The following is a 12302-nucleotide window of genomic DNA, read 5'->3' as shown; positions in this document are numbered from 1 at the left end:
TTGTTCTACAAGATTAATATACAGTATCAATGTTTGGGCACCCCAACTCTTGTCTCAGGTACTGTAAACAGTTTGCAGTAGGGTATGTTGTGTGTTAGCTACACTCTACACAGGTGTTAAATGTATTGCAAATGGCTGTACTGCGTGTAGCTGAAATGTGTGCAGCTGTATTATGAATAGATGTACTGTGTGTGGTTGCACTGTGCATGACTGTACTGTATGTAGCTGTACTGTGTGTGGCCGTACTGTATGTGGTTGTACTGTATGTTGCCGTACTATGCGTGGCTGTACGACATGTGGCCTACTGTGTGTAGCTGTTCTATGTGCAGCTGTACTGCGTGTGGCTGTACTGTATGTTGCAGTACTTCTTGTGGCTATACTGCATGGGTGTTTGTACTAGATGTACGGATTGTTTGTAGCTGTCTGTATCACTCAATTTAATCAACACTCATTGTGATTCTCATCACAACTTTATCTCTATTAAAAGTACTAATATATGTAATAAATATGATCGTCAGTCTTGCTAACTGCTAATATTTCTAGCAACTCCATTTTCATCGCAATTCCAGTTAAATGTTAATAGTGTTACTTACATGTATATTGAGATCTACAAATAGCTGCAAGTATCTGTTTAAAAAATTCTATAAAAATGTTTATAATTTTGCTACTTGTTTTGTCAGTGTCAGGATTAGGATTACTGGATTACTGGATTAATTGCAAAAGCCTATCAAGTAATCCTGACCAGCTTTAATTTGCCGAGAGAGCCAGCCCTGTTTTTAAATAGTTAGAAATTGCTAAACTGAAAATCAATGTAAGTGTACACACGTAATTGTAGCAGACCATGACTTCTGTGAGCTTGTCATAATATCCTAAGGCATGGCTAAGAAAATGGGATAAAGATATTTTCAGATTTATGGCTTCACTTTGGACTTTCAAACATTAATTGAACGCCTTTGTATTTTTGTCTGCATTGCTATAAGCAACTCTCATTGGCTCTTTACTTCCGAGTTACAAAAAAATGTACAAACATTTAAAATTCCCGCTTCATATAAAAAGTCTTTTTAATCCAGCCTCTTGGTTATTCTAGTTTCCATCTAAACCATCTTTATGCTGTTTTCCCTTCATTGTCAGGCTACACATTTAATCTGGTCGACTCTAGTCTATGAGTCTATAGAGTCTATGGAGTGTGTAGAAACATCTAGCACAACAGTAGCTCTACTAGGACACAGGATGCCATAGTTTAAAATATAAACACAGCTGCCAGCCTTGACTAAGATGCCAAGTGCTCCTGACTTGAAGGCACATCCAGCATAGTTGGTAGTTGTGTGCTCTTTCAATCTAGAGGCTGTTTCAAGGCCACCCTTACTAATTAAGATTGGTTTGATCTAGCCTTCTTCAACATTGTGAATTGTCACTGCTTTGAATGACAAAAAAATTATCTTTGGAGTAAGAGTTGTCTGCTCCAGCCATAAGAGAAAACTACCATAATACGTGACAATGTGTTCAAGTTGTTAGAGATTACCAGATAAAAAACAGCCTCTCTGACTTTTACTCACAACATTACAGATGCCAAAGGCATGAAGATATATTTGAAGAGACCAACATAGTATAGTCTATATAGGTTGTATTAACAAACGCCATATACCTGTATGTGTTTAAATATTTATTGATGAACGGCTTCCCTCTAATTAGCGTAATATCACGGGTCATCATACTATGTCTGTTACATACCTCAATCTCTATGCTTTCTTCTGAATCTATCTTCTCTTCATTTTTCACGGAAATAACATCATTTAAATCTGTCCCCTGCTGCTCTCTGCAAAGGTTTTATAAGTTTGAATCAGCAAAGATTATTTATAAGGAAAACTAAAAGCTTGCTTTACAACAGTTACAACTTCCTGTAGCCATCTATCTTACTAGTTGCTTGCTAGTCTTACTTGTTGTAGACACTCAGAAAGTTTACCAAATTAGTGCACATTCCTGTTGTTTAGTGGCAACTGTTATACTTGGCGCTTACCATAAAATAACAGTAAACTAACCTGGTGTAGTGTGTCTCTGGAATATCCTCAGTAGTTTCTCTATTTTGAAATAGATTTTCAGATACCATTGTTGTGGGAGTTGCAGCTGCGTGTACATTAGAACTTATTTTAGTTACAGCACCACTTCTGATAGAATAAATAGATTGTGTAGGCGATGGAGGCTCTGCAGTTGAGACAGCTGCTACAGGTGTTGCAGCAGCAGAATATGTTGCAGGTGAGGCAGATGTTGCAGGTGTTGCAGATGCTACAGGTGTTGCAGGTGTTGCGGGTGTTGCAGATGTTACAGGTGTTGCAGGTGCTGCAGGTGTTGCAGGCGTTGCAGATGTTACAGGTGTTGCAGGTGTTGCAGGTGTTGCAGGTGTTGCAGGTGTTGCAGGTGTTGCAGGTGTTGCAGGTGTTGCAGGTGTTGCAGGTGCTGCAGGTGTTGCAGGTGTTGCAGGTGTTGCAGGTGTTGCAGGTGTTGCAGGTGTTGCAGGTAAAAGAGGTACGAACGGGGAAGAAAGCTCTGCATTGTTCCAGCTTGATGAATTCTCACTGCTCATTGTTTCCTTCTTTTCATTGACATCTTCAACAAGTTTTGAATGTGGATGTTGAGTGAGAGAGCCATGAGGATCTTCTACACAATCTACAAGCAAGTCAATATTCCTACAGTACTTCTACTGCATATTATACCCAAACAATTACATGCAGTTAAACAATGACTTTAAAACTCAAGCAGACTTCATACATATGAAAAATAACACTGCGGAATTTATGTGCTTTTAGCAAACTAAGTGAGTTGGTTGCAATACCTTACTATAATATGATACTTCTCCTATAATTACTGGTATGTATATCATCTAAGTTATAACATGATACTCTCTGTCTATTATTACTAGTATGTATATCATGAAAGCATGAGAACTATTAATAGCATGATACTCTACCTATGATTACTAGTATGTGTAGCATCTAATCCCTGCCAAAGGTTCAAGTACTAAACACAGTTAGTTGAGCTGCCAAGTAATTTTACACATCTCAATCAACTAGATGTATGACAAAGGAAATTAGCAGAAACATAATTTAAACTCAACATCCCAGCAAAACCTGTTCTTCTCCAAGATAGAATGTTTACGTTTACCTATTTTATGAGATTCTCTCCTCTGTGAGCTGAGAGGTTGCACCACTGAGGATAGATCAGTTTCTGGTGAGCAGATGACATCCGCAGTGTTGCTGCAAAACCAATAAAAATCTACTATAAGTATACATTTAGAAAGAACTCTGATTGTCATAGCTGGTTTTGGATACAAATCTTGTAAACTTGACAAAGTCACTGACGACTTCTTTCACAGGACTTCTATAACTAAAGCATACTGTGGTACCATGCAAGAGATTTGAACTAGAAAGAGATACTTGGATAGCATGCAATTTTATAACCAGCACTACAAGTACAAGCAGCAGTAGTAGTACCATGAGTACTAGTGCTAGCAGTAGTAGTACCATGAGTATAAGTTCTAGCAGCAGTAGTAGTATCAGGAGTACAAGTGCTAGCAGTAGTAGTAGTACCATGAGTACAAATGCTAGCAGTAGTAGTAGCACCATGAATACAAGTGCTAGCAGTAGTAGTAGTACCATGAGTACACTACTAGCAGTAGTAGTAGTACCATGAGTACAAGTGCTAGCAGTAGTAGTAGTACCATGATTACACTACTAGCAGTAGTAGTAGTACCATGAGTACACTACTAGCAGTAGTAGTAGTACCACGAGTACACTACTAGCAGTAGTAGTAGTACCATGAGTACAAGCGCTAGCAGTAGTAGTACCATGATTACACTACTAGCAGTAGTAGTAGTACCACGAGTACACTACTAGCAGTAGTAGTAGTACCATGAGTACACTACTAGCAGTAGTAGTAGTACCATGAGTACAAGTGCTAGCAGTAGTAGTAGTACCATGAGTACAAGTGCTAGCAGTAGTAGTAGTACCATGATTACACTACTAGCAGTAGTAGTAGTACCATGAGTACACTACTAGCAGTAGTAGTAGTACCACGAGTACACTACTAGCAGTAGTAGTAGTACCATGAGTACAAGCGCTAGCAGTAGTAGTACCATGATTACACTACTAGCAGTAGTAGTAGTACCATGAGTACACTACTAGCAGTAGTAGTAGTACCACGAGTACACTACTAGCAGTAGTAGTAGTACCATGAGTACAAGCGCTAGCAGTAGTAGTACCATGATTACACTACTAGCAGTAGTAGTAGTAGTAGTACCATGATTACACTACTAGCACGCATACTACTAGTAGAATAAGCAAAGCTACACTAACCTTTCATGCTGACATTCAGAGATCCTTTGGAGACTTAGTTCAGCTAAAGAACTAGAAATACTGAGGGGTTCCAAAAGGTCTCCTTCAATACTCTCTGGTGAAAATGAAGTTTTCTCATCAACACATTCTTCTGCCAAAACTGCATTAGTTGGTTATTACTATACATTTGATTTTAAGCTCTAATGTTGCTACTTGTATGCATATCATTCAAGTTATAATAACATGATACCCTACCTATATCTACACCTATATCTACATGTACTAGTATTTTTATCCTCTAAGTTATATCATGATGTTATAATTACAAGAATAGTAAAAAACCATGTATGTTTATTTTTATATATGTATATATATTTCTCAAAGTCCGTCTGTAGATCTGTCTGTTATTCCGGCTATAGCTATTAAGTCTTGATATTAAAAGTTCACATTTTGATGGATTTGAACTCACGAGGTCTGCATTGACAAGTTTCTAATCCGGACGCTCTACCACTAAACTAGTACAGCATATTGATCAAAGATGTTTTCACATACTGCATACCTTATGCGCATGCTAATTATTTTAGCACTGCGTACACGCGTTACGATGCATCTGTTAAAAATATTTTGGGAACTAAGTTTATGCAACACAATGCTTCTTTTTTTGTTAGTGCTAATTTATTCCGCCCCATGATAACGACAATAATTTATCTCGAACTTAACATTTGGCGATTTGTGTACTGATTATGTACGTTATTAAAAGATATACGTCGCTGAACTCGCCATGGCGAGTTATCCGTATCCGTTATATTGTATACCTGGTATTCGTTATAATAGAAATGTTTCGGAATGATAAAATTTCTGTTACAAGTTTAAAGTTTACTAACATACATACTAAAACTTCCTTCAAGTAGGTGTTTAGCAAACTAAATTCGTTTAAGTTAGATTCAGCATTTATGTTACACGTCTGTCTCGAAGGTCAAATCTCTCTACGTAGTACATTCTGGACATAGTACAATGTAATGTTATATTATCTTGGGCCTGCAGACCATAACCACAAAATGCACTAAAGTCATTGTAGGTGCCTATAGTTACTAAGGTTAACATAAAATTTTGGTACTATTTTTAATGATGATGATTTTTACCAGGAGGTGATTGCATTAGATAATGACTATGGGTATCTATACTGTACCACTCTATGTATATCTACAGCCTACGATATTAGCCTACATGCCAATCTTTGCATGCCAACGCTGAAACAAACTGAAATCATGTAATTGTATGCCAAATAATTTTTTATTGTAATTGTAGTGAAATAGACTATATTTAGCCATTACTTGCTAATGATTTCACATTTACATTTAAACACCTTTACATTTTTATTTTTCTTTCTACACGTAATTTATTTCAACGAAGCACTTCTTTCAAGTTATGAAATTTTAAATTTACAGTTTTTTGAAAACCTTTATAGTTGTTTTATTTTTTAATGCAGTTGTTCCACACAAAGCGTTTGCCTCATGATATGAAAGTTGAATGTTTACAGCTGTTGACAGAATTTGGAAACCTTTACAGTTGCTTTTCTTTTCTCTCTTAATTTATTTCAACTACACAAAACACTTCTCTCATGATATGTAGCTTGAAAGTTAGAAGGGCAAATGTTGTTATATGTTAAATACAAATCAATTTTCTGTCTAAAGACTTTTTTATTACCTGGGCAACGCCGTGTAGTACAGCTAGTATTATATATATAACATACCGTAAAACCTCTAATTGAATGCTACCTTTATTTGAACGCCACCTCTATTTGACCACCATTACGAGAGAGGGGTAGAAAAATAGAGCACCACCCTCTATTTGAAGGCCACCCCTATTTGACCGCCACTTTGACTATATTTGATCTTTATGAACCCATAATATCAAGTGATTAGTAGAGAAGTGTCTACAAAACTGTATTATTAATGAAGGGTTTACATTAATAACAATCAATTATTTTGTTGTCCAACTCCAAAGCTTTTTGCTTTTTTCGTTAAAACTTTAAAAGCAATACTATATCAATAATCAATAACAGTGTCAGTCTAATAGTAGCTCCTTGTTTAACGTGGTCTTGATACATCGAAGTACATGTGCCTATATGAAAAACAGTTTAAATTTACGTCAGTAAATGAACTTCGAAAGCAACGCTTTAGAAATAATTAATAACTGTTTTGGGCTAATAATAGTTCCTTGTTTTCCGCGGTCTTAAGACTTCAAAAAAAATGCATACAAAAACGGTTTGCAAGTTTTGGGCCAAAGGTTATGTTTAGCAAGCAAACTTTTACGGGTTGGGTTTGTGCTAAATGCAGCGTGTAAAAATTTTCCTCTGACAAAAATTGTTTAGACGCTAATATCGACTAGTTTAGCATTATAGAAAAAGAACTGAGGTCAGAAGATATTGTGGAAGATATTGGGCAACTAGAAGATGTTCGTTCCATCAAAAGCAACAATCAGAATGCAATGGAAATATTTTGTTTTCAAATCATTAATTTTTGTTTCTGCATGTAATATACGTGTGGTTTGTTTATGTCACTTGTTCATGAATTTACATTTGTATCATTTGATAGATTATCATTATATAGCTGATAAATATCTAGATTTATAGCATATTATTTAATAGAATCCTTACGGCTATCTTAACATGGCTTACAATGAATAGATGCTCATAACTCCCCTTCTATTGTACATGAAAAGCTAGTTTTGGCTACAAACTGTATCAAACATAACGCTGAGTGTGAAAAGCTTTTATGCAACATTATGTTATTGTTAAATATAGATATAAAATAAAAGTATATCTTAAAATTTGATATGAAGTAAAAATTTTAAATTCCAACAAATATCAAAGCAGGACACAGGCTATAATATCACAGAACACAGGCTATAATATCAAAGCAGGACACAGGCTATAATATCACAGAACACAGGCTATAATATCAAAGCAGGACACAGGCTATAATATCACAGGACACAGGCTATAATATCATCGCAGGTCAAGTGAAAGCAATAGATATCAACTGGAAGAGATATTTATCGATGCATATTTATTAAGAGATCCTTGACAAGTTGGAGGTAAGTTAGCAGATTTGTTGCATCCCAAAAGTTTAATATCACTCCACTGGGAATGAAGAGCAAAATATAGGCGACTTTCGATTTGCCCGTAATAGGGCTAAATTTATCTTTCGAGAATTCTGACGAGCCATTTGAAAAATACACCGCCAGCCTCTATTTAAACGCTGCCTTCAATTGACCGTCATTATAGAAGAAGGATTGAAAAATAGAGCACCATGGCGTTCAATTAGAGGTTTTACGGTATATGGCATTATATAATATATATTGTATATATACAATAAAATTTAGGCTAAAAGTTGACATTAAGGACCAAATTTCTTATTACAAATCATATCAAATTTATATATATACAATGTATATTTATAAAATATATATATAAATATATTTTATATTATATATAATATATTATATATATAATATATTATATATATAATATATTATATATATAATATATTATATATATAATATATTATATATAATACATTATATATATAGTTTATATAATATATATAATATATATATTATATATATACATTATTCCCCAATTATATATATATGTATGTATATATATGTATATATACGCATATAGTTAGTTGACTATAAGATATATTATACTGAACTAGCTATGCCTCTAATCAACATATTGGTAAAGCCGTATCTGGTTAGTTTACATTTCATTCGTCAAACAGGAAATTAGCAGGAAAAAATTTGTAAATATTACAAGCTACAAATACATTTAGAGTAAAATGGGAGCTGGTGCTATATACATAGTTTCACTTTAGATTAAGATGGGAGCTGGTGCTATACACATACTATCACTTTATAGAGTAAAGTGGGAGCTGGTGCTATACACATACTATCACTTTATAGAGTGAAGTGGGAGCTGGTGCTAAACCCATACTATCACTTTAGAGAGTAAAGTGAGAGCTGATGCTAAACCCATACTATCACTTTAGAGAGTAAAGTGAGAGCTGATGCTAAACCCATACTATCACTTTAGAGAGTAAAGTGAGAGCTGATGCTAAACCCATACTATCACTTTAGAGAGTAAAGTGAGAGCTGGTGCTAAACCCATACTATCACTTTATAGAGTGAAGTGAGAGCTGATGCTAAACCCATACTATCACTTTAGAGAGTAAAGTGAGAGCTGATGCTAAACCCATACTATCACTTTAGAGAGTAAAGTGAGAGCTGATGCTAAACCCATACTATCACTTTAGAGAGTAAAGTGAGAGCTGATGCTAAACCCATACTAGCACTTTAGAATGTAAGTTTATATTTGAAATGACTTAGTTGTCATCAGTTCTGTATGGGTATGTCAATTAAACTGGTATCGTAAGTATCAATTTGACAGTTTTGTGTAATATAATACATTGTATACTATAATGTTAGCTAATTTATTATGTAGTTATCGCAATAGTTATAATATGTAAACATGCGTAATGATAACAGCCAAGATTTTATGCGTGATCATACTTTCACCCAAATATTCTTATTATACGTCTAGAATAATGACCTGTTGAGTCGTTGAAAGCTGTTGCACTTTTTCTGTCATCATCCATTTTTAGCCTTCTGTTCCTCAGCGATTGACTAAAACAACATATGACATCTATGATGGCCAGTATTTGCTTATAGATAATTAATTATATATTCTTTTTGTCAAAATAAAAAATCTGCTTGCGGGTTATACTAATAAAAATAAGACCAACTCTTCGTCACCCAAAGCATGTGTGCATTTTTGTAATTGTAATAATAGTTTAACCCTCTTTAACCCTTCAAAAGCTTTTAACGTTTATTATGGCAGTGATTTAAATGGAATACATGTCTTTGGAGTTTAAGGTTTAAAATTTACAGGCAGCAAGGGTTACAGGTTAAAGGCTAGAGGTTACAGACAGCAATAGAATTGACAGCATATGAGTTAGAATAATTTGGTAAACATAATCTTTGTTAAATTGTATCCTTGCTGATTCTTGCATTCATTTGTAATTTATTAAAAAGAAATGCATATTATTTTAAATAAGCTGCTTATTAATTTAATTAAAATTTCATGAAACTTAAACAGTTTATCCTTATGAGCTGGAGAAATAAATGGAAATTTTATCAAGCATTTTAACTTTAATTGCATTTCAATGCCTATTCAGCAGCCTTGAAATGACAGTCAAATCAACTTAAAATCTTCAAATCAACTTGTGTATAACTCCAGGCACAGTTTATATTTGCAGTCTGTAGAACCGTAGAATTCTATACAAATAGAAGAATATATAAATATTGTAAAACTTCAGAAACAATACATTCTTAGATAAACATTATTATCATAGAGAACACTTTAGACAAGCTGTAGAATTATAGATAACCGGTAGAACACTTTAGACAAGCTGTAGAGTTATAGATAACCGGTAGAACACTTTAGACAAGCTGTAGAGTTATAGATAACCGGTAGAACACTTTAGACAAGCTGTAGAATTATAGATAACCGGTAGAACACTTTAGACAAGCTGTAGAATTATAGATAACCGGTAGAACACTTTAGACAAGCTGTAGAATTATAGATAACCGGTAGAACACTTTAGACAAGCTGTAGAATTATAGATAACCGGTAGAACACTTTAGACAAGCTGTAGAATTATAGATAACCGGTAGAACACTTTAGACAAGCTGTAGAGTTATAGATAACCGGTAGAACACTTTAGACAAGCTGTAGAGTTATAGATAACCGGTAGAACACTTTAGACAAGCTGTAGAATTATAGATAACCGGTAGAACACTTTAGACAAGCTGTAGAATTATAGATAACCAGTAGAACACTTTAGACAAGCTGTAGAGTTATAGATAACCGGTAGAACACTTTAGACAAGCTGTAGAATTATAGATAACCGGTAGAACACTTTAGACAAGCTGTAGAGTTATAGATAACCGGTAGAACACTTTAGACAAGCAGTAGAGTTATAGATAACCGGTAGAACACTTTAGACAAGCTGTAGAATTATAGATAACCGGTAGAACACTTTAGACAAGCTGTAGAGTTATAGATAACCAGTAGAACACTTTAGACAAGCTGTAGAGTTATAGATAACCAGTAGAACACTTTAGACAAGCTGTAGAGTTATAGATAACCGGTAGAACACTTTAGACAAGCTGTAGAATTATAGATAACCGGTAGAACACTTTAGACAAGCTGTAGAGTTATAGATAACCGGTAGAACACTTTAGACAAGCTGTAGAATTATAGATAACCAGTAGAACACTTTAGACAAGCTGTAGAGTTATAGATAACCGGTAGAACACTTTAGACAAGCTGTAGAATTATAGATAACCGGTAGAACACTTTAGACAAGCTGTAGAATTATAGATAACCGGTAGAACACTTTAGACAAGCTGTAGAGTTATAGATAACCGGTAGAACACTTTAGACAAGCTGTAGAGTTATAGATAACCGGTAGAACACTTTAGACAAGCTGTAGAATTATAGATAACCGGTAGAACACTTTAGACAAGCTGTAGAGTTATAGATAACCAGTAGAACACTTTAGACAAGCTGTAGAGTTATAGATAACCAGTAGAACACTTTAGACAAGCTGTAGAGTTATAGATAACCGGTAGAACACTTTAGACAAGCTGTAGAGTTATAGATAACCAGTAGAACACTTTAGACAAGCTGTAGAGTTATAGATAACCAGTAGAACACTTTAGACAAGCTGTAGAGTTATAGATAACCGGTAGAACACTTTAGACAAGCTGTAGAATTATAGATAACCGGTAGAACGCTCTATGAACAGTAAATAAACTGAATAATTACAAATAAATTTTAAAATATTAACCAGATTGTAGAAACTTAGACGAAATAGCTGGCATGCCTACTTTGCATCTCTCACCTGTTCTATCTCTCATATACGTGAGTAGCAGCGTCTCTACCTGAAGCTTTCTTTGAATATATTCTGGTCTTTAGTTTGAATGCATCATCATGATTAGCAAAAGTAGGTGCAATCAATAAGATGTTTCCTTTAGATTATGGTTGACTACTGATTGCTACGTGGTTGCTAAGCGATGAGAACACTTAGATCTCGGCTATTGATCCGTGATGCCCACTAGACATGTATCCCCAATCAATATGGTTGGACTCGCCTTAATTAGGATTATAGACTGGTTTGATCAGAGTTCAATAACACAAAGCAGTTATTTTGAGTTCTACAAACAAACTTCGTAGAGTTTCCTTTTATTGTTCAATTATGACAATCACAAATGTTGCTCTCCTTTAGCTTGTGTTATTGAGTATTGCCTAACTAACTGCATATGTGGAATAACCTCCTCTTTCAACTCAGCTATTATCGTGTGATCTAAGGCTATAGCAAGATCAGCTGTAGGAAAAAACACATTAAGCAGACTTTGCTTGAGACCCCTACAAGTAAAAGTAGTTGTGTGTGGTACTAGAGCTTACCTGAAAATATTGGGTAGTAGAACATAACTCCAAATGAGCGACTACCAGCGAACAGCGTTTATTAGAAAGATAGTAATCCATTATAAATATATATAACATCTTATAGGTCCATGGTAGCATCCAATATATATATCTTTTGTATTACGAGGAAGTTGCCAGAATCTGTGTACTTCTATAACGCAGAAGCAGCTTGATACCAGCTTAAGTATAACAGCTTTGTATGATGATAGTAGGTAGCCATGTTAGGTATAGTATATAGCCATGTTAGGTATAGTATATAGCCATGTTAGGTATAGTAGGTAGCCATGCTAAGTATAGCCGGTAGCCATGTTAGGTATAGTTGGTAGCCATGATAGGTATAGTAGGTAGCCATGTTAGGTATAGTAGGTAGCCATGTTAGGTATGTTAGGTATAGTGGGTAGCCATTATAGGTGTAGTTG

Source organism: Watersipora subatra, chromosome 5, assembly GCF_963576615.1.
Source record: "Watersipora subatra chromosome 5, tzWatSuba1.1, whole genome shotgun sequence".
Lineage (NCBI taxonomy): Eukaryota > Metazoa > Bryozoa > Gymnolaemata > Cheilostomatida > Watersiporidae > Watersipora > Watersipora subatra.
The sequence above is the reverse complement of the archived record's forward strand: the minus strand, read 5'-3'. Positions refer to the sequence as shown.